Source organism: Nyctereutes procyonoides, unplaced genomic scaffold (assembly GCF_905146905.1).
Source record: "Nyctereutes procyonoides isolate TBG_1078 unplaced genomic scaffold, NYPRO_anot_genome, whole genome shotgun sequence".
Classification (NCBI taxonomy): Eukaryota; Metazoa; Chordata; class Mammalia; order Carnivora; family Canidae; genus Nyctereutes; species Nyctereutes procyonoides.
In genome coordinates, this window is record NW_026575047.1 from 26,391,596 (window position 1) to 26,415,673 (window position 24,078).

Consider the following 24,078-nt stretch of genomic DNA (forward strand, 5'->3'; position numbering starts at 1 on the left):
AAAAGCTCTGTAAAATCGGATCCAACTACAGACTCTGATCAGAAAAAAATAATGGTTTTTCTTTTCTTTTTTTTTAAATAAAACTGAAGCAAAACAAAGAAAAATATGCATTTGCCCCATCTGTTACTGGTCCACAGAAAATAGCATGGGGTTTACTCAAATTCAATTCGTTGACACAATCACACATTGGGCAAAAGCAATCTAATTTTGTCTCCAAAAGCAAGTAAGGGTTTGCCACACTAGATTCTTTCTACAAATTGCATTACTATTTTCTCTTATTTTAACTAATTACCCACAAGGGTCCTCCTTCCAAGGACAAATATTCTATCATGTGCAATTGGTTACAATGGGAGACGTAGGTTACAATTGGTTAAATGGGAGATGCTTAAAATGTTTTCTTTTACTTTCTTTCCTTCTTTTTTTTTTTTTTTTGGCACCTCAATGACTCTTCTAACATAGACTCAGATTTGAATAACCACAGCTGAAGCCATAAATGGAAGTGCAAATTATATCTGCAGATGTGGGGAGTGTTTCCCATCACACACCAATATTCTCCTGCCTCTTAATCTAAAAACTAATAAGATAGTTCATGGTTTCAAAGTAAGCTTTTCCATGCTTGGAAATCAGAAGAACATGTTATGATAATAATTTTTAGAAGATTTGCAATGGAAGAGAAAAGATGATGTGACAATTGCTGTGGGATAAAATGCAAATGCCATGGATTTTTCAAAGGTTAAGATTTTCTCAATTGTTTGTTTTCTGCAATTTATCTCAGTCCTGTATCATAATTCTCATTTGCAGAATGTTTTTCAGGTCACAGTGCACTCCTGTTTTGATTTCATCATTTGAGTTTTATAGCAATATCTGAGGAAGAAATTACCATTATTCCTCTCTTAGAGGTGAGGAAACAGACTAAGAGGTTGAGTGATTTCTTGACCAAGGTCATACAGCTAGCAAGAAGTGGATCTGGGATTGGAACCCACATGGGCCTGGCATCAAAACTGATGCCTTTTCTTGAAATACTTACTGACACAGGTCTCTGCTATGTCTCCTTTTTAACCTCAGGAGTCATACTGAAGAATCTGCCATGCATGGAAAAGACTTCCTACTTTCATCTCCTGTGGACTTGGAGTACATAGACTAGTTTTCATTACTCATTCTCATTTACCTCTGCAGTGCCTATGAAAGGTCTGGCAGCAAAGCACCTATTCATTAGAACACCTCTGACTGGGCAACTTAGTTTTCTATTTAATGTACATTCATTGAGTCCTGTTGGAGGGGAATCAGGAAATAGAGATGCAGAACCATAGTCTAGTCCTGATACCTGGTGAGGAAAGCAAAGGGGAACGGGGAGCAGGAAGGGATGGAGAATGAGGAGGGAGGTGGGCAGAGAACATGATTTTCCCAATCATGACATATAGTGCCCATGAATCCCACTCAGGCTTTGGTTGACCTCAGAGAAAACTTTGTGGGACCAGAAGTGCAGACCCAAAATAAAAAATCCATCAGGAACAAGTAGCTGATGTAGAATAGTCCTGGGTCTCAGCAGGATAACCACCTAGAGGCAGAGGAAACACAGGTTCTTAAAAATAACTTGTTCTACTCTCACACTGTGAAATTTTATATCCTCAAAGATAAAGACAGGCAAAATTACCAGAGATGAGAGGAGTGGGGGGATGGGGAAAATGGGTGTGGGAAGGCTTCATATCAGGCTTCCAGGTATGAAATGAATAATTCATGTGGATAAAAGGCACAGCATAAGGAATATAGTCAATGATATTGTAATAGCATTGTATGGTGACAGATGGTAGCTACACTTGTGAATATAGCATAATGTACAAATTTGTCAAATCACTATGTCACACACCTGAAATTAATCTAAACGTATGTCATATACACACACACACACACACACACACATATATATCAGAATTTTCTGACTTAATAATCTGAGACAAATATGCAGCTAAATTTCTGCCAGTACTGCTTCATTTATTCCTCACAACAATCTTATGAAATAATTACTGTTATTTTCCCTTTTACAGAGGAGTAGAATAATGCTCAGAGAGGCAAATCACTTTCCCAAAGTCACAAAGCAGTAAACCTTTTTAAGTATAAATGTTCTCTTCTGTAAACCAGGGCTTGTAATAGCCTCCTATTGGGATTGATGTCACAATGAAAAGAGAAAATGCATGCACTGGAAAAGTGTCCAGCATACAACAAGTAACAGGTCTTTACTCTGTTATTTAAAGCAGAGATATGCATGTGGTTTGAATGCAGGTGGCTAAAATCCCAGGTTTTACTGCCAAATACAAGGGTTCAACTATTTACTTGAAGATGACATTTTCATCTGTGTGGGTTGTCTTGGCTCTGTAAGGTGTCCCTGCTTCCTTGTCTCTACATGCTAATAACAGTAATAGAAAGTGCCTCCCAGAGCCGTTCTGAGAATTAGATGGGGCTCTGGGTTTGGTAGGTAGAATGCTACCATTGGTCCTATGATCTCTGCCCCTCGGTGCTGTGTCCTCTACAATCCCTTCCCCTGGAGCATGGGCTGGACCTGTAACTTGCTTCTGCCCAGTAGAATATGTCAAAACTGATAGGTGTTCACTTCCATGATAAGGTTCTATTACATAAGACTTCACTTTAGCACAGGGGAGAGAGATTCCTAGCTGACCTTGCAGAAACGAGCAGCTACCCTGTGAACTGCCTGGGGTGGGGGTGGGGAGGGGGAGACAAGGAGGGAACTGTGGGCAACATCTAGATTCTGAGCATGGCCTCCAGCCAACAGCCAGTAAGAATCATGAGCTTTAGTCATAAAGCCACTGGGAAATAATCTAAATGACCTTGAAAGCAGATTCTTCCCTAATTGAGTCTCCAATTGAGAACACAACCCAGTCAGCACCTTGACTGTAGCCCCATGAGTCCCTGAGCAGAAGACTCAGCTCAGACTCCTTATACACAGAAACTAACAGATAATAAATAAGTATTGCTTTAAGCTTATAAGTTGTTGTAATTTTTTAATGCAGCAATAAATAATCAATGGATGCATATAAAGCATTTGACACAGAGCTCTGTACGTGTTAGCTGTATCTTCTGTATATATCAATCAATAAACAAATATTTATAAAGATTTTTACTTATGCATAATATATTCCTACAAGACTATTCTAGTACTTATTGTATCCATTCCTTCTGATACAGTTAAGATAAAAGTCTTTTTTAGAATTTTAGTAGTTAACTTCTCCTGGATAAGGTCTAAAGTTAAAGAATTATTCTACAAGCCCTATGCAGCTGTTCTGTAACAAGTTCTCAGAGAGACTGTGGGTGTATAAGATTCAACTATACCTGAAATATTAAGGGCCTCCAAATAAAGAGGGACTCTGTGGAGTGAGTGGGTGAGAACAGACTTTATATAATAAGCCATGTCATTTCTTTTTAGCTTTTCATCATATTATTAAATTAAATGACAATTTTTGGCAGATTGAGTAATAGTAGCAAACATCCAGTTTAACAGCTATGATACAATATGCACATGCTTTTAAAAGCCTATCTAACAGCCGGTTGGAATTCAGCCTGAGATGAATTCATAAACACATATTTTATAACCTGCTTACTTGGCTATTAAATAATGAGGCTGGATTTATCTAGAAATTATTTGATGAGTGAAAATAGGACACTTCCAGAGTATTGTGGATGCTCCTTCTCTAAAGCTGTCAATATATGGGGGCTTTGCCCTCAGACCCCAGACATCCTTAGAGAAGCTAATGTCATTATGATGAACATACTGACAGAAGCACTGAATGGCAAACCAAAAGGAATTCTGCCTTTCTCTGCAAAGAGCTCTCCTTGGCTACAACACTAAATAAGAATTCCATTTACACAGTCTCCCATACCCAATCTCATTTTTTTTTTATTATATCATTCCTAAAAAAAGAAACCTTTTTTTTTTAGGTTTTTTTTTTTTTTTAGCGAACTTACCGTCTATGTTTTCAATAACTAAATTGAGCACCTATGACAAGCCAAAAAAAATAAATAAATAAACACAGATAAATCTAAAGGAGTTTAGCAACTCCACTGAGGATACATGTTTGGAGAGCACAAGGGTTGTTAGAACCCCAGACTCATGGCTGAACGGTATTAGACTGCTATCAACATGTCCTCTGGCTACAGCATCACTCATTTGTTCCTGTCATAAAGATATAAAATACAACTTTAAAAAAGTAAGATTCAGTATGAAAGAATAAGCTCCACAAGACAAAGGATGCCTTATTCTGAAGGGTTTGGTCTAAGACTGTAATCATCACTGGGGAGGTACAGAGGTATGTTCCAACTCAATCCTCAACACTTGGTGGCCCCAGACAGTGTAACAGGGAAGCACCTGATCCTTTACTGCCCTGCTCATGTTGAAATTTTTGTTTGTAATTGTATTATTAACCACCTCTCTGAGGTGTGCTTTCCAACTATACCTTTTTAGATGGCTATTGAGATGAACAACAGCAATAAAAATATCACACCACTCATTTACCATATTCTACTCTCAGCGTTTGTAACCAACTATATAAGCTATTCATGCATGTATTTAACAAATGACAATAGAATACCTCCTAGATGGGGCGTAGTCAGGATGGAGTTCATTTCCACTAAACAAGAATAATCTCAATTATTTTCCCTTGTGTTAACTGCATCTCCCACCCCCTGCTTTCAGTCTTTGCTATGAATTGTATCTGGCTTCTGTTGCTGTACCCTAGCAAAAGCATTCTGTTATTTCCAGATTTCATGGAGAGATTAGCATGCACAGCTTTACTGACTGACTGGTCATAGGCATGAGGAAGAAGCATGAAAATAAAGACTCCTGAACCCAGGGCATGTAGAGAAGACACTAAGAGAATTGGCCCTGTGGCCAGACTACATGGATTTGACCTGGCTCTGCCACTCAGTAGCTGTGCATGATCCCAGCTGAGCTACTTCACCTCTAGTTATTTAGCTTTATCTATAAAGGAGAATAATAATAATAGTAAGTACCTCACAGATCTGTTGGAAGAATAAGAGCTAGTATAATTAAAAAACATGGAACAGTAATTGACATTCAGTTAGCACTTGGGAAGTATTAGTTATTGTTATTAAAAAGAATATTAAATATTTCTATCCAAACTCTAGATCTTTTTGTATAGCATCTGAATAAACTTTCCCTAGTATATTGGAAAAAATGATCTTACCAAACCTTCTATATCTTGGGGGGGGGTGGATTCCAAAGTTGTTACCATAAACATGGATTTTTATTTTATTGTTAGGGTAAGAAGAAATAAATGCTATTTTTAAAACTAAGATTTAAAACATACATGGATTCTCTTTTTCTGACTCCCTTCTGAGTCCTTCTCTTTCTCAGCAAAAGAGTTAAGATTTGCTGATTCTTTTGTTATGCTCCAGGCCATTGCCAACTAAGCTTCACTCTTGAGCCAGTCTACCTGGGTTTCTGTCGATGAAAACTTGGAAATGTACTTAACTCTCAAAGCCTCAGTATTTTCATCAATCAGATGGGGAGAAATGTTGGGCCTACCCCTTAGTGTTGTTGGGCCAGCATAACACTTTGCATATATAAGCTCCCAATAAATTCTAGCTACTATTAGCACCCTGAGATCTCAGGACAATTTCTGACAGTGTCGTTGTTCACTTACGACTTGCTGAATTTATGTTCTGTGAGCAGCAGAAGCAAAGACTCGGCAAGAAAAGTGTGAGGTGGCTTGTGAAAAATGCAGAAAAGTTCCATAATGCCAGAGCACACGTTGCTCCAGCCATGAAAGCCAAAACTCTCCCCCAGATGTCAAAGCACTCCTGCTCCCAGGCGTAACCCAAAAGCCAGGCCTCCCCAGCTCGCTTGGCAACTAAGGCCAATAAGCCGCCTTAATTCGGAAAATTTCACTCACATTCCCGGTCTCTGGTTCTCCACATGTCCCCTGGGGCTTTTATGCCAGCCTTGAATCCCAATGTTGAAGAGGAAGAAAGGAGGGAATGGAAAAACAAAGAAAAAGGTAGAGGAAAGGTCGGAAATTTAAACTGAATTGTTTGGTAATGGAAAGTCCCTTTCAAGTCTCTTTAATTCTTTATTTGGATTCCATTGAGTGTGTGCCAAGAGGGAAAAAGGAAAGGTTAAATCCTTCTATCAGATCTGGCAAAGGAGCTCAGTCAAGCAGCTTAAGAGACGGATTAGCTCGCCTGCAATGCAGAAGTGTTAATACACAGGATGCCAGCAGGCGCACAGACCCCTCCATGCAGGCCTTGGCATCCACAGGCCCCAGGAGGGTGGCTGCAGGAGGAAATTGGCCCACAAGGTGACAGATCCCCAAGGAAGTGCAAAATGGTCCCTCTGCCCATGGGTAGGACAAGGCTGTAGGTACATTCATCCCTTGAGAATGTGATAAAGCTTTGCATCCTCCTCCCAGAGGCATACTCACATGTATGAGATTTTGCCAAAAACCTTAGGGGATTCAAAGACTTCAGGTGTCCCACCCACAGACCCTGCACTCTTGCCTCAAAACTTTGAGAACGTTTTGCTTAGAGTCTTATTGCTTTTCACGTGCTTCTTACTGGCAGACTTCCCTGGAGTTGAAACACTTTTTTTTTTTTTTTTGAGTAAGATCAGATCCAAAATTTAAAACGTGCTTGTCTGTGGCCTGATGTGTCTGTATTTAATTCAACAAGCAGGCAAGTTTAGTGAAAAAAAACAAAACAAAACAAAAAAACAAAAACAAAAACAAAAAAACTGGTCTTTGGAGTAAAGGCTGGGCTCCACTCATGGTTCTGGCAATCTCACACTGGGAGAAAGTCACTGGGAAAGTCACTTAGCTTTTAGAGTTTCAATAGCTTCATGAATAAAATGAAGACTAACTAGTTGCCTGCCAATCTCTTCTAATTTTTGTTAGGTCACATTTCTTCTATGGCAAACTGATTTTCCAGTGATAAAAAGGACCATGTAAATAAGACAGATTGGTGATTAGCTACAATGTGACTAACTCTGGAGATGCTAAGATGGGGGGACACAACCCTTCCTTCCCCAAAGGATTTTCCGTAGAATAAGGAGATAGACCAAGAAATCTATGACCACAGCCCACTGCAGTAAAGTGTACTGATAAATGCTTTATGAGGATCCATCCCCACTGAGGAGATCAGGAAAGGCTTCCTGAGAGAGAGAAATATCTGAGCTGCATCTCCAAGATGGTAAGAGTAGCCCACTGGGAAAAAGAAGGATATTGCAGTCAAAGGAATCTCCAAGTTCAAAATCAAAGAGGAGAGGTGTGGCAATAATTGAGGAGTCTCTCATCACGCGGGCTCAAGTACATACTGTGTGGCTGAGAATCCTGAATTAAAACACAAATACTGGGAGGGCAGTTCAGAGCCCAGAAAATTGGGCTAAAAAGGAAGAGATTTTTGAGAAGTCCCTTCCCTGTCCAACTGAAAGGCAGAGGTTGGCTGTTACGAACATTCCTTTTCTCTGTCTCCACATTTCCCCATACGAATGCTTCCAGCTTCTGTGGCTCTTTTGAGGAGAGATGGTACAAAAACCCACACTCCTCTCATGTGTTAGATTCTTTTGCCTTCTTTTGGGCTCTTTTCCCCAATTTCAGATTAGAGGAAGTGCTTACTTCTTTAGGATCTTCAAAACCCTCTCCCTACGTGGAGGACCCAGAATGGACATTAAAAGAGATGGCCAAGTTCTCTGGCAAAGGAAGCTGGGTCAGGTTTCAGTTTGAAGAACATCCTCTGCATGAGTGTAAATGTATAAAAACATGTGGGATTTGGAAAAGCCAAGGCAGCCCCTGCTGAACACTTTTCCCATGAAGTTTTAAGCTTGTGTGTATTTTAAAGGAAATGCAATCCGCACACTTCAGATGTACTTAGATTTAATATACCCAAATGCTCTATAATAACTTCTGCCATCCAAGTTCTTAGAGCCTGGGGTTTTAGTCAAGTTTTCCCCTTAGAAATAAGAAGCTGCAGGTTTTTCCAAGAGTAGAAAGAGTATGTAGCTGGCAGACAAAACTTCATTTTTTTGTTTGATACAAGAAAAAAAAAATCCCCTAGAATAAATCCTGCTTTTGAAGTCCTCATCTGCCCTTTCTGTGTGGCATTCACACTCACCTTATTCTTGACAGGGTGACCTCACACCTGCAGTTGTCCAAGTCCTGGATCATACCCTTTGCCCTGGCATCATTATTTGCAGTGCCCACTTCCGCTCTTCTAATATCCTGGTTTGAGAGTTGATTGATATAGTTGCCCAGTATAGGGCAGACTTGTGATGCACCATTCATTGTCTCCACCCTTTCCCTTTGTTAGAGTTCAAAGAGAACCACAATATAAGCCACATATGTGATTTAGAATTTTCCAGTAACCATATTAGAAAAGGTAAAAATAGGCAAAATCAATATAAATAGTGTATTTTGTTTAACTTAGTATAACCAAAATATTATATCATTTCAAGATATAACTAGTATGTAATGTTAATGGGAGATTTACATCCAAAACTTACAGCATATCTCAAACTGGAGTAGTTATATTTCAAGTGCTCAGTAGCCACATGGAACATTGTCTACACACTAGATCACACAGTTCTCCATTGGGAGCAGAGTGTCACAGAGTCCCTTCCAAGTGGTAGCAGACAATTCGTCCTGTAAAAACTTAATATAAGAATATGCTACAGTTCCCACTGTTGAAGTCACAAGGCAATAATTGAGATTTATTGTCACCTTCATCCATAACCCATTCTGATTTTCCTAGTAAATTGTAATTCAGTTCAATTAATGGACTCCCAGTCTTTGAATTAAGTTACATTTTTAAACTGAATGAGAGACCAGAACTTTTTATTGTAGGAAAGAAGGAAGGAAGGAGGAAAGAAAGAAAGGGGGAAAGGGAGGGCAGGGAGGCACAGTGAGAGGAGAAGGGAGGGAGGAAGGAAGAAGACACTGATAATTCACCCACCTAGCTTTCTTCAACAATACAATCTATTAGCCATCAAATCTGTTGTACATTGTCCTGTGGGTCGAGGCATTGAGATTGTCACTATGACTTTGATGCATATATGTCAATCATGTCCACCTTGCTTCAGTGGTTAAGTGTTACCACCTGACCTTTGCTATTCCAGAAACCCATCATTTTTATCTGGTACTAGAGAACCCAGGACCATGACAATGTCTCCCCAGTCAACAGTGGCCTACAGAAGACAAATACTATTAAGCTTCTCAATGATGTCTCCCTTCTTAAAACATGCCTTAGTGAGACCGTCCTTAATTATACATTTAAAATGTAGTCATACACTAAGTTCTCTTAAACATTATATTTATTTAAAATACTATGTATAGATTTTTTTAACACAAAAAAATTATTAATGGAGACACTCAATTTTCCTTAACACTTCTATAACTTTAAACTGAGACATTCTCAGTCTTGTACATGGTGCACAACAGGAGCTTCATAACTCAGAAGAACCTGTCTGAAGGTCCTGTCCTCAACACTGCCACTGTCTGATCTACTTACCTAAGTCATAGGCTAATCTTATGATTGCATTTTGCATTTCTTAAGATAAAAAAAGTTCATTTTCCCACTAACTCTGTAGACCTTTGAACTTGATGGGTCCCTGCATTCTCTTCATATGTCGCCTACATCTTGCTCAAATAAGATGATAGAAGTTTTGATCTCCTTCATGGCATTACTTATTTACTTACAATGTCAGAGGCCATTCACTGATATCCGCCACTGGAAATGACAGACTTTCTCCACGACTGCTATATTTGATTAGTGGTGAAGCCAATTGTCATTCGGTGTCACTTCCTCATCAAAGCAGTTTCCTCCATAGGGATGATCATTATTACACATGTGTGTACACACATAAACACACACATTCTATTACTAATTCTTACATGCTTTTATGAATTCTTATACTCTTAAAGTATGAATTTCTTATATTCTTGAGGTATGAAAATACATAATTTTATGTGAATTTTTTCTCCTTCCTCTTCCTGTACTCTTTCTTTTCTTCCTTCTTAGTACTTACCACTGAGACTGACATATAATGAATACCCAACAAGTACTTCTTGGCCAAGTGAGGTACCAGACAAATTCAAATAGGAAACAAGATTTTTTAAGCCCTTAAGAAAAGTCACATCTGAACATTTAAACACCAAAGAGCAGCTTTTTAACTCTATTTGTCACTGTCCTCCCCATTCAACAGTTTCATACCATTTATAATCTGGAAAACTCTAACATAAAGCTGATTCTGTTGCATAGTTAATAGGACAAAAATTACAGTGACTGCGAAAACTCTAACTTAGAACCCCCAGATTTGAGGATAATTAAAATCACAGCTTGAATGCAGCAGGAATAACTATTTGAATTTAATTTACTATTGTGAGCAATATTAGAGCTGATTACTTCCCCCCCCCAGAATTTTGCACTTTGATATAATTTCCGTTTTGTGAGTTAAATTTACTTAAGTGTCCATATTTTGCAATTCAAAGTACAAATTAACTTTATGTGTATTTTTCTCCTAATAAAAGTGACATTCAATAAAATTGTAAATGTTCTCTTGTTTTCCTTCTGTCAAACACTTTGTACTTGAGTTTTATTTTAGAAATGTGTGTGTCAGCATCAGCAAACCCGGAGTGCTCCTAGAGTAAAAGCCTTAATTATAAAATGGTTTCTATGATAATATTGGTTTTACTTTTAGACTCCTCCTCCTTTTTAATCTGAGAAGGCAGTGTGGCATAATCAAAATAACATGGAGTCCAGAGAACACTGGATTTATTTTTTTTAAGATTTCATTTATTTATTTGAGAGAGAGAGAAAGAGAGAACATGTGATAGAGAAAGAGAGAGAAAGCAGGAGCAGAGGAAGGGGCAGAGGGAGAAGCAGGCTCTCCACTAAACAGGGAGCCAGATGCAGGACTCAATTCCAGGACCCTGGGATTACAACCTGAGCCAAAGGCAGACACTTAACTGACCTAGCCACTGGTGCCCCAGAATATTTGATTTAGAGCCCAGTTGTATGTGGGGCATTGAGTAAGATGTAACCTCTCTTAGTTGTAATAATAATAATAATAATAATAATAATAATAATAATAAATGTTTCTATGTGCCAGACACTGTTCTAAATACTTTTCAAACATCTCACTTAAAAATTCTCATCTCCCCATTTTGAAAATAAGGAAAAGTGAGGCTTAAAAAACTCAAAATAACATGCTCAGAATCACAGTTAGTAGAGCATAAAATCTTGACCCCAATTCATTCAACAGAATTCCAATACCACTGCTCTTCACCCTTACTCATTAGATGCTGCAAACTGGAAGTGGCATCATTATCAGGACACAGGCTGGGAAAGCTGATGCAAGGACCATCCACTTGATCAAGTCCAGTGTTGCCATGGATCATTGTAGTCCAAACTTGTCCTCTTTTTGACCTGAGAGAGAATCAACCAAAATCAGAATGTCAGCACCCTTTTTCTGTGGTCCAAACTCACACAATCCTTCAAAAAAATGCTGAACCAACCGCTTGGAATGATCCGCTTGCCAGGCTTACTCTTGGAAACTTGGCAGGCTCTGGGTCCTAGCACATGCCTGCATGTCTGAGTCTTAGAGCTCCTAAAGGCATCTGGTCAACTCCACAAGAGGTTCAAAGAACCACAGGATGCAACATGGGGCATTGCAACCAGACAGCAAGACTGGACTTGGAAGCAAGGGCTCAAAGGTTCAGCAACCACTAATGCTCAGGACAGAACAGAGGCCCTTCTTGCCTGGGCCTAAGGACAAGACATCAGTCAGATGTCTAACCATGTGGAGGAAGTTCATCTTAGGATAGACCAATGGAAAATCTTGACAGCATTCACATTCCCAGAGGCTGTATTGTCCCCACGCCCTATATGGTCCATGAAACACCTTTGTGTCCTTCCACTAAGATCATCTATTTTTGCTTAAACAAATTTAAGACCTTTGTCTTAAAACCAAAAGATCTTGAAAAATGCACCAATGAAAAATTGTGTGTTGTTAATTTGTCCTGGGTTTGGCTTTGATAAAAAAATTTCAGAGGGCTACAGCCAATCAAATTGAGAGTGTAAAACTGAGTTAGGGCAGAGGGAAAAGGTTCCTACTATCTGCCACCTTTTGAATGCATGACTGTCAGCAAGTTATTCTACTTTTTTTGCTCAGTTAATTCACTCTGTTTAAAATTAAAACACACACCAGAACTCTCTATCTTTCCTCCTCACTTTATTTTCCCCCTACTACTTTTCATTTCTAATATACTAAATAATTTACTTATTAATTTTTGTTAATTGTACTCCCTACCTAAATGCAAGTTCCATACAGATGCAGCTGGATCTCCCTGGTCCAGAATTAAATTTAATACATTAGAATTCAAAACATATTTGTGGCAGTTGTTGAATGTATTATGTGAGTTAATTAGACCATATCAGTGGTTACCCTCTTGAGATCCTATGAACCCTGCAAGTTCATAAAGACTGTATTAGAAAAGCCTTAGGCTAATTTGAATATTACTAAAGGCATAATGGAAATAATGCATTTCAACCATCATGACACTCCTCTGGTAACATCTACCAACTCATTAAACAGGAGAATTGAATGCTGCTTAAAATTGCTATTTATTATTGCTTTTTACTATTTTCATGAATTATCTATGTCTCTTGTTTAGTAAAAATTATGCCATTGGTATAACCAAAAGTACAGTTTTTTTGAATAAGCAAAACAAAGAAGACAATGGAAGACAAAAGCTGTAACAAAATTCTTTGGGATGTGACATTTCTCAAGTTAATTAACATTTCCAAACCATATTCCACTGCCTTAGAAAATAATAATAGCATAAAATAGCACATAAATAGCCTAATGTGTGCTCAGTGTTAGATCCTTCTTCCCTCTACATGATAGAAGTTCTTCTCCAGCCCTAGAATCAAGGATTCTATGTTGCCCCATTTACACAAGTGTGAGGTGATCTCTAAGTACAGTGTTAGTACAGAATTTCCAAAATATTCTTTTTTTCAATGTAATAATTCCTCAAATAAAGACTTAACCAAAAAATTATTAGAACTGATAAACAAATTCAAAGTCACAGGATACAAAATTAATATATAGAAATCTATTGCTTTTTTTAAGATTTTATTTATTCATTCATGAGAGACACACAGAAAGAGGCAGAGACACAGGCAGAGGGAGAAGCAGGATCCACGCAGGGAGCCTGATGTGAGACTCCATCCTGGGTCTCTAGGATCACGCCCTGGGTGGAAGGCGGCGCTAAACTGCTGAGCCACCCGGGCTGCCCTCTATTGCATTTTTATACACTAATAATAAAGTATTAGAAAGAGAAATTAAGAAAATAATCCCCCTCAGAAAATTAAAAATAGAAATATCATATAATCCAATAAGTTCACTATGGGTATTTACTCAAGGAAAATGAAGACACTAACTGTAAAAGATATATGCACCCTATGCTTATTGCAGCATTATTTATAATAGCCAAGACATGGATGCAACCTTAGTGTCCGTCAATAGATAAATGAATAAGGGAAATGTCACACACACACACACACACACAGAGACACACACACACACACACACACACACACACACTGCTGGAATATTACACAGTCGAAAAAAGGATGAGATCATGCCATTTGAGACAGCATGAATAGACCTAGGGTGAGTATTATGCAGTGAAATAAATCACACTGAGAAAGACAAATGCCATATGATTTCACTCAAAGATGTAATTTAAAAAAAATGAATAAACAAAAAGCAAAATCAGAACTATAAATACAGATAATAAACTGATGGTTCCCAGAAAAGAAGGGAGTGGGAGTTTGGGCAAAATGGGTGAAAGGGAGATTCAGGTCTCCAGTTATGGAATGAGTGTCATTGGAATAAAAAGCAAAGCATAGGAATACAGTCAATGATACTGTAATAGTAATGTAATGGGACAGATGGTAGCTGTAACTGTGGTGGATATAACATAACGCATAAACTGGTTAAATCACTAAGTACAATTGAAACCAATGTAACACTGTGTGTAAACTATATTCAAATTAAAGCAAAAGAAGAATTGGCTGTTCAGCTAATGAGTTAGATCCATCAGAATAACTTCCAATTTACCAAAGATATTTTTGACTACACTTAGCTTTTCTTTCATTTAATTCTTTAATATTTTTGAAAAAGAAAAATAAAACAATCCCACTTACACTTGAACCAAAAATAATAAAATGCCTAGGAATAAACTTAACCAAGGAGGTAAAAGATCTGTACTCCGAAAAACTATAAAATATTGATGGAAGAAATTGAAGATGACAAAAAAAATTAAAATATATTACATGATCATGGAGCACCTTGGTAGTGCAGTCAATTAAGCATCAGACTCTTGATTTCAGCTCAGGTTGTGATCTCAGGGTCTTCAGATTGAGCCCCTCATCAGGTTTGGCACTCAGCATGGAGTCTTCATACTCTGTCTTTTGCTGCTCCTCCCACTGCATGCTCACATGCACTCTCTTTCTCTCAAATAAATCCATTTTTAAAAAGATACTACATGCTCATGGATTGGGAGAGCCAATATTGTTATAATGTATATACTATCCAAAGTAATCTACAGATTTAATACAGTTCTTATCAAAACACCAACAGCATTTTTTACATAACTAGAAAAACTAAGCCTAAAGTTTCTACAGAACCACAAAACACCCTGAACAGCTGAAGCAATTTTTGAGGGGAGGAGAGGAGAACAAAACTGGAGGTATCACAAACCCAGATTTCAAAATATACTATAAAGCTGTAATAATCAAAAAGCATAGTATTGGTATAAAAATAGACAAATAGGTCAATGAAATAAAACAGAGAACCTGGAAAAAACTCACACTTTTATGGTCAATTAATCTGCAACAAGGAAATTTGAGGAAAGAACATTGAGAATATAAAGTAAGAAAAAGTCTCTTCAACAAATGGTCTTGGGAAAACTGGGACAGCTACATGCAAAAGAATGAAACTAGACCACTTTCTTATACCACACACAAAAAGTAAGTTCAAAATGGATTAAAGACCTAAATGGGAGACCTGAAACCATAAAATTCCTAGCAGAAAAAAAAGCACCAATTACTCTGACATCAGACATAGAAACAATTTTCGAGATATGTCTCCTTTGGCAAGGAAAACAGAAGTAAAATTAAATTAGTGAAACTGCATCAAAATAAAAAGCTTTTGCACAAGTAAGGACACCATCAACAAAACAAAAAGGCAACCTATTGAAAGGGAGAAAATATTTGCAAATTATATATTCAATTAGAGATTAATATCCATAATATATAAAGAACTCATACAACTCCACACCAACCAAAACAAATAATCCAATTAAAAATGGGAAGAGGATATGAATACACATTTTTTTCCTAAGAAGAGATGCAGATGGCCAGCAGACATATGAAAAGATGATATCACTAATCATTAGGGAAACGCAAATCAAAACAGCAATGGGATATCACCTCACACCTATCAGAATGGTTAAAAGAAAAACATAAGAAATAATGAGTGTCAGTGAGGATGTGAAGAAAAAGAACCCTTGTGCACTATTAGTGGGAATGCAAACTGGTGCAGCCATTCTGGAAAACTTCATGGAGTATCCTCAAAAAATTAAAAATAGAATTACCAAATGATCCAGTTATTCCACCACTGGATATTAACCAAGGAAAATGAAAACACTATTTTTAAAAATATATGCATCCCTATGTTTACTATACCATTATTTACAATAGCCAAGATATAGAAGCAAAGTATATATATATATATGCCCAGATATTACCTTGAAGATTTGAACATATTACTTGTTTAATTTTATCCTTCCCAAATCCCACAATTGTGTAGATATTATTAGTCACATTTTTAGGATGAGGAAACTGAGACCTCAGAAAGGTTCAAGGGATGTTATTAATCATAAATGGGCTGGAGTATTTAAAATTAGCAAAAAAAATATCTAAGCTTCGGGGATCCCTGGGTGGCGCAGTGGTTTGGCGCCTGCCTTTGGCCCAGGGCGCTATCCTGGAGACCCGGAATCGAGTCCCACGTCGGGCTCCGGGGCATGAAGCCTGCTTCTCCCTCTGCCTATGTCTCTGCCTCTCTCTCTCGCTGTATGACTATCATAAATAAATAAAAATTTAAAAAAATATATCTAAGCTTCAGTTGCTCAAAGGAAAAAAGTTTATTTTTCCCACAAAGTCCTTCTGATCTGAGTTCATGAGAGACCCTCTAAGAATGATTTTCCTTCCTGTGCTGAATGGGTACTCCAAGCTGATCACCCAGCCTTTTGAATCTGTCATCTTAATGTGAGGCCTAGATAACTACTATTGCAGGAAAAGAGAAGAAGTCAAGATCTCATACTAACCAATGCTTCAGCCCAGAAGTGGATGGCCTGCATCACTACTCACAACCATAGGCAAAAACAAGCTCCCACACAACTGAGGTTATCCACAATGGGAGAAGAGCTAGACATTGTTGAGCCCTGACACAGACTTACTCAAGGCCACACAGGTAGAAGACAGAGTAGCAAAGACCCCATACTAAGTATTTTGATTCCAAATTCCTATCCCATTTTATTGCTTTGTCAACCATCTCAAAGAGCATCTGTATTTAAATGAGAACCTCTAAATATATGTGTCTGTATATATATGTGCATGTGTGTATGTGTGTGTATGTAGGGATATGTGCATGTGTGTGTGTGTGTGTGTGTGTGTGTGTATATATATATATATTATATATATATATATACTATACACTGTGAATGCTTGGAAGACTGTGAATGCTTGGAAGACATTTAAAGCAAGGGAGAAGCTTCTTCCCACCTTAAATTATACTCTAGGTTCAGTAAAATATGTGGGAAACCTCAGGGGCTTTTGAAGAACCAAAAGAAGTCTAGCCCTCCTCTCTAGTACTGTTGTCATGATCATCTAAAACACTACCCTGAATAAGCAATCTAACAGTTAAACGCTTGTATTGGTAATATTGTTATAGCCTGCATTTCTTGAACAATTGCTCCATTTCACATGGTCTTCCCAAACTTTACATATATTTATTCATTTCATCATTATAAGAGCTCAGTGAATTAAGTACTACAATTGGACTCATTGTCTTGTGCGAAAAGTGATATGAAAAGGAGTAAAATAATCTCAGGTCAAATTGTGGGCTTTCTATGGAAATATAATTGCAGAAACATCTCCCACCTTTGCCTTCTTTTGCAGATGCTCTTCCTAGGCTTCTCATGTATGCAAATTCTAGAGATACCCCCCAGGTATAGCCATCTCCAAGCAGAAATTAAACATGGACAAGTCAGCACATCAAGTCTCAATAAAGCAGAGAAGACAACTGACCACATCCAGAGAGGCAGGTGGCAAAGTTCAAAGCTTTGATCAGATACTATATGCTCAGGTTATATAAACCAGCTTCCAAGATGACTCCGTGAAAGAGAGAACATGAGGAACAAAAAGGACAAGCATGGGTGGGATCTTGTTGGATCAAGGTAATGAAAGATCTCAGTGCCTGCAGAGGATTAGATCTCTGCTGCAATTTCAGAAACCTCCTTACTTACCTATTATCAGCAGCCCAACTTAAGGATCACTGGTAGCTCTGATACAGCCTCTCTTTCTATAGCACCCTCCTTCTCTGACCAGTTTTTGTAGAGAGAAAAATAACAAAATAAAATTACAAATAAATTCTCCAAATACAGCAGCCTTCAGGTAAAGGCTGAGGAGTGATCATATACCTTCTGTAGCTAGATCAGTGGAGCTCTTAGAATATATCAGAAGGGATTCAGCATCCTATATTTCAGCCCCAACCATACCCATAGTAGAAAGAATGGTAGGCTTTGAGTCAAAAGACCAGATTTTTCAGTTTGCTACCAATGGCCCCTCAAGGGTAAATCGGTGGATCTCTGTGAGACTCATTCCCTTGTTTCTTAATGGTGAAACTTGCTTCTCTTACCTTCTAGAGTAGGAATGAAGATCAATCACCAGTGCCTACAGGAAACAGACTTCTCCTAATACCCCAGATTCACCCTCTTACCTCAGGACCTCTGAAAATACATCTCCCTCTTTCCTGAAGGTCCTGCCTACTCAGTTCCCTCTCCATGGCTAGTGTCATGATAACATAATGCCCTGTTTACATACCTGTCTTCCAGCTGTACTATAAACTCTACGAGGGTGAGGTTGGTGACTTGTTATTGCATCGCTGTATGCCCATAGGAGATATGTTGAAAAGGCACACTGGGGACTTGTGTTTCCAGAACTATGATAAACAAGACATTCTAACACTGAAAACACTGCGAATGTTGGATACTATATAGAAAATTTTATTTTAAAATTCACTTATGGGTTGACAAGGCAGAAAAAATACATAAAAGTCAAAAACTCATTGTGGAAGGGAACTCCAGAGAGTGAAACAGAGCAGTGAAGTCAGCTCTCATCTGGGGTATTTGCTTAACTCCAGTGGCCTGGAACTCTTGTTGGCAAGGAGACAAGCCCCAAAAACCACCCAAAGTAGAGAGTCTGATAAGAGAGTCCCCACATGAATAAAGTTAATATAAGGGTGAATGTAAAATAATCCCACCCCAACCTCTCAATAGTCCCTACACTAAAATAAGAGGAAAAAGTTCCCTAAAAATTCTTTACCACAAACTGGCCACTAATCATATTGGCAGCCCCAAATCTCAGTAACTAGGTAGCCTGAAAACCCCTACCTGAAAATTTGGTTTAAAATATTCCCAGAGTGGCAGAACATATCTTGCCTGGAGGAATCCAGCTCCAAAACAGGCCTGAAATAATTCTTCAGATCAGAAATAAGAAATCAAAGCTTACTCTCACCTTTTTCAAGCAACGTTTGCTAGAAATCCTCTGGCAGAACAGAAAGTCAAAAAAAAAGAAACAGGTGGTATGAGTTCATTATAAAAAAAAAAAGCAAAACTTATGATTCAGGATAATATGATTACACAGAAGAACTCAGATTGACAGATTATGTAACTCTATTAACAGATATCAAGGATTCTTGATACAAATTAATAACAAAATAATGAATAGAGAGAAAATGTATTTTAAAAAGGGAACAATCTAAGGGGTGCCTTGGTGACTTAGTTGGTTAAGCATCTACCTTCAACTCAGGTCATGATTCCAGGGTCCTGGGATCTACAGAGCCCCTGTTAGGCTCCCTGCTCAGAGGGGATCCTGCTCCTCCCTCTCCCTCTGCCCCTCCCCCTGCTCATGCTCTCTCTCTCTTTCTCTCTCTCTCTCTCTCTAAATAAAGTCTTTTAAAATTTTAAAAAGGAAACAATTTATAATGACATAAATTATCAAGTACATAGATATAACAGAGAGGAAGTAACTTTATGGAAAGTTATTTTATTGCAGAACATTAAAGAACAAAATAAAAGAAGTGCTATATCATGTTCATGGATAGTAAGACTCAATATTTATGTCATTTCTTTCTAATTGTTCTATAAATCTATAAAGACAATGTAATTCTAAGAATATTCCAACAGGTTATTTTTAAGAAATTTGACAAATTGACTCAACTATTTTATATGGAAGAACAAGAGCCAAGGAATTATCCTGAGGAAGAGCGATGGTGGGATTTGGCTCTCAAAATACCAAACATCAATATTAATAGATGGTGATTATAGGAGGGTGGTAGGATTGTGCACATAGGCAAATAAATACATGAGAAGAAAAATTAAAGCCCACTAGCAGCCCCCCTCAATGTACAGAAATTTAATTTATGACACAGCCAGTATGATCTATCAGTGGCACAAAATAAACTAGTTAATAAATGATCCTGGAACAATCAGTTTTGGACAAAAATGAAATTTAACTCCTATTTCACATGATATACAAAATAAATTCCAGTGGATTAAATATTTATATGTTAAAAGTAAAACTATAAAACTTTTAGAATATAGGAGAGCACCAGAATATATTTATGACATCTGGATAGGGCAGGGTTTCTAAACAAGAAATAGAAAGTACAAATCATGAGGAGCTGATGATGTACTCAGAAATATTAAGAACAGCTGTCTGTCCAGAGACATAGTACAAACACTGAAATGACAAACCACAAAGTGAAAGAAGATGTTTGGGAATATGTACTTACAAAATTAGTATTCAGACAGTAAAAAGAACTTACACTGATTGATAAATTAAAAATATTGAGGGGGGAGGAGGGAATGGGCAAAGTCTCTAATAAGTGCTTTACGAAAGCAGAAATTCTAGTGACCAGTAAGCATTCTAAATATTCTCAGCTCAAAGAAATGCACACTGAAACCATAAGAAGTTCACTATTTTTCATCCAATAAATTGGCAAAAATTAAAGAATGAGAATATCAAGTATTGGCAAGGATTGGGGGCAACTATAACTCATATACTGCAAGTAAGAGTGTAAACAGTTATAGTTATTTTGTAAAACAAGGCAATAGTATCATATAGTAATGTCATATGCTCCTGGAACCCATGTTTCACTTCCAAATAACCACCCTTTAGAGAATCCCACCCATGCATACCAAGAATTTATATAATAATGTTGATAGAGGAATGATATAGTAATAAAAAATAAGTTTAAAAGGAAGCAACTTAAATGTACAAGGATTCATAGATAATGAGTAAAATAGAGGGACGCCAGGGTGGTTCAGCAGTTGGGTGTCTGCCTTCAGCTCAAGTCGAGATTCCAGGGTCCCAGGATCGAGTCCCACATCAGGCTCCCTGCAGGGAGCCTGCTTCTCCCTCTGCCTGTGTCTCTGCATCTCTCTGTGTGTGTCTCTCATGAATAAATAAATAAAATATTTTTTAAAAAAGGATTAAAATGGATAAGCTCATTCTGCCATATATATAAACTAGCATACTCTATAGTACTGAAGAGAATAAATTAAAACTACTTGATCAACACAGATGCATCTCAGAATACAATGCTGAACAAACAAAAGTCAGAAACAAAGGATTGATGGCAATGTTACTCCATTTATATTGATGTCAAAATCATGCAAAACTAAAACAAATATGTTATTCTTAAGAAATGCAAACAAAACCGGTATAACCATAAAGAAAAGAAAGAGGAGGTTCAATGCAAAAGTCAGGGTTGCAGTTGCCTCTGTAAGGAGGACAGGCATGTGATGAGGGGGTGTATATGGTGGTTTTCGAAAATATTAGGTGATGGAATGTAGGTGTTTTTATTGTTATTTTATTTAATTCATGTATTTTTAAATTAATACTTTATTCAGTATTTAACAGAAATTTAAAAGACACATTGAATTGCAAATGGCTTAATTATATATCATCTTGTATTAGAAATCATTAACTTATGTTTTCTTTAATGAACTATAATGACTAATAATACTTATAACTAGTATTTACTAAACCTTTAGTGTATGCTGGGCACTGACTAAGTACTTTATATGTATTATCTCACTTAAGCTTCTCAAATTTTTTCATTTTTATGCCCATAATGTAGATAAGAAGACTAAAGCACAAAGAGGTTAAGTGTTATCCCAAGGATTCACAGATATTGAAATGATCCCTGCTGGCTCCCTTGAGCTCACCATGTCTTGGCTTTCAGTATCCCATGCAATATCAATATGCTCAATATATATTCAGTTGTCAATGGGCTAACAGTATGGTTCCTACTGCCAAGATGCCTGAATAGTCTAACTCAATGATCTTCTGAGATGACCTTGGAGAGTATGACTCCTGCAAGTGGGGACTGATAACTAGTGAAAATCAACAGGAAAGATATCAACCATCTTGGACACACTATAAACAAGTCAACTCATAGGGTGAATCCACAATACAGAAACAAAACTGATCAGAGGAAGGATCCAAGTATGGAGCAGTCCTTCTGGATGATGTTCACTTTCTTTGGGCTCCCTCGTTTTATTTTCACATCCATTCTGCCATGGGAATATTTTATTTTATTTATTTTATAGATGAGAAAATTGATGCTCAGGAATACTTTCTGCATCATTCATAGGGTGCCCACTTACCAATGAAGAGATCTTCATTTAAATTCAGGCCTGTCTCCACAGCATCTTTCCTCTGCAATATTATATTAAGAAGGAAACACTATTGAGCCTCTGCTATGTGCTTAGTCTCTCCAATGGGTACAAAGTGGATGATACCAGGATATCTGTCATTAGCTTTGGTATCTAATGATGTATTCAGGTTTGAATACAAAATTTACATGAACCGTGATCTTATAACTTTCATCTGGAAAAGTGTAATAATTAATAGTAATAATAATAACAAAACCAAGCTTACAATATTGCCATAGTGATTACAAAAATTATTACATATGAAATGCTTGACATCTAGTAGGTGTTTAAATGTGTTTATGCCCTTACTCGTTCTGCCTTTCTCTGGGTGGGAAATTAGTTCCCTTAGATTTTCCATCAACTAGCTGAGGGGCCTTGGTGAATTGATTTCCCTCCTCGAGGACTTCATTTACTCATCAGCACAAGGGTCATAGACCAGATGACATTAGGAAGACCCACCCCCAAGAGCCACAGTAAACTAATAAAGCTTTAAACATGAAGTGGCACATATCCTCTATCACATGAGGGCAGAGAGGGGATAAAATGAATCTTGATCTATTCTATTCTGATACAGCAGGAAACCTAACCCTCACCACCCACCTCGCCGGGATCTGGGAAGGATTAATGAGACATAATGCTCAATGCTCTGCCGAGAGCTTTACTGCCTTACAGAGGGAAAAATCCCATTGTTGCCAGCAAACAAGACTGACAATTTGATGAGGTGTGAATATTTTTAGTGTAACAGTATGTAAACACTGCTTTTTTCATCCAAGTCATCACTCTGTGCACACACCCTTATGCATTTTTATGAGGCCATTTCTCCATGGCTGTAAATATTCTTTGCTTGCCCTTTTCTGGGAGCTCGAGGAATGTGCTGACCAGGGGCCCCAGCTGAACCTCTGAGCTGATTCCTATGGCTCACCACATTCTCTGGAATAAATGTTAATAGGCATATTCACATTTCATGCCAATGTATATGCCTTCCCTCTGGCCAATACAAATTGCATCATGCAGGGTCAGGGGCAAAAGGAGGCCTCTGCTGGACAGGGTTCGGCCATCTAATGGTGATAAATATGGAGCAGCAACATGATCACCAAGATATAAAAGTTAAAAAGGCAGGATGCCTGATTCCAGATTGTATGAGCCACACTTGCTTAAAAAGCCAGAAAAAGACTAATTTTTCAAACCAAAACCTTTTCAATAAATAATTCCATCATTCATTCATTAGTATTACCAAGTAGTATGTGCCAGGTAGTATGCCAATTATTAGGATATGAAAATGAATATGATCTAGCTCCAGCCTATTACAGTGATGTAACTTTAGTGAAGGACTTGACAAACAATGAGAACTCAGAGATAAATGTATAGTGCATTGGTTCTCTTCCATCCCATCCCTCTGCCCATCTTACCCCTAGCAGCATCTTCCTCTACAATATCTTGGAAAGAGGCAATTTGTCTCATGTCTTCCTCAGAGGGGTACCCTCGGCAATTCTTTCCCCACTTGATATTTTCTCTCCAACTCTCACTCTGTGGCTAGTGACATCTCAAACTGTAGGTCATGACTACCTAGAACCCTGTTACTATACCGTTGATGGGTCCAGGCAGTGGGCGAATGAAGGGCAAGTCAGCCTTTGCCCCAACTCTGTATTCCATACAGTACCATTGCACAAAACTATATGCACATACTTAATGCCACTGAAAGGCAACATGCATGGAAAGGAAAAATATAAAACTTTACACTAGGGATCCCTGGGTGGCTCAGCAGTTTGGCGCCTGCCTTTGGCTCAGGGCGCGATCCTGGAGTCCCGGAATCGAGTCCCGCGTCGGGCTCCCGGCATGGAGCCTGCTTCTCCCTCCTCCTGTGTCTCTGCCTCTCTCTCTCTCTGTGTGTCTCTCATGAAAAAATAAATAAACTCTAAAAAAAAAACTTTATAATAAAAGCAGCAAATCCTGCCATGTCCATCCCCAAACTAACCTTTTCTTCTCACTG

At 37.9% G+C, this 24,078-nt stretch overlaps 1 long non-coding RNA gene across 1 annotated transcript in view; it reads right to left on the reverse strand.

Annotated features, from left to right (window-relative positions):
• Positions 1-11,155: 11,155 nt before the first annotated feature.
• Positions 11,156-24,078, reverse strand: part of LOC129510452 (uncharacterized) — a 170,649-nt gene continuing 157,726 nt past the window's right edge. The window contains exon 3 of the long non-coding RNA XR_008664599.1: positions 11,156-11,445. This is a non-coding gene — a long non-coding RNA (uncharacterized LOC129510452). The remainder of the gene's footprint in view (positions 11,446-24,078) is intronic.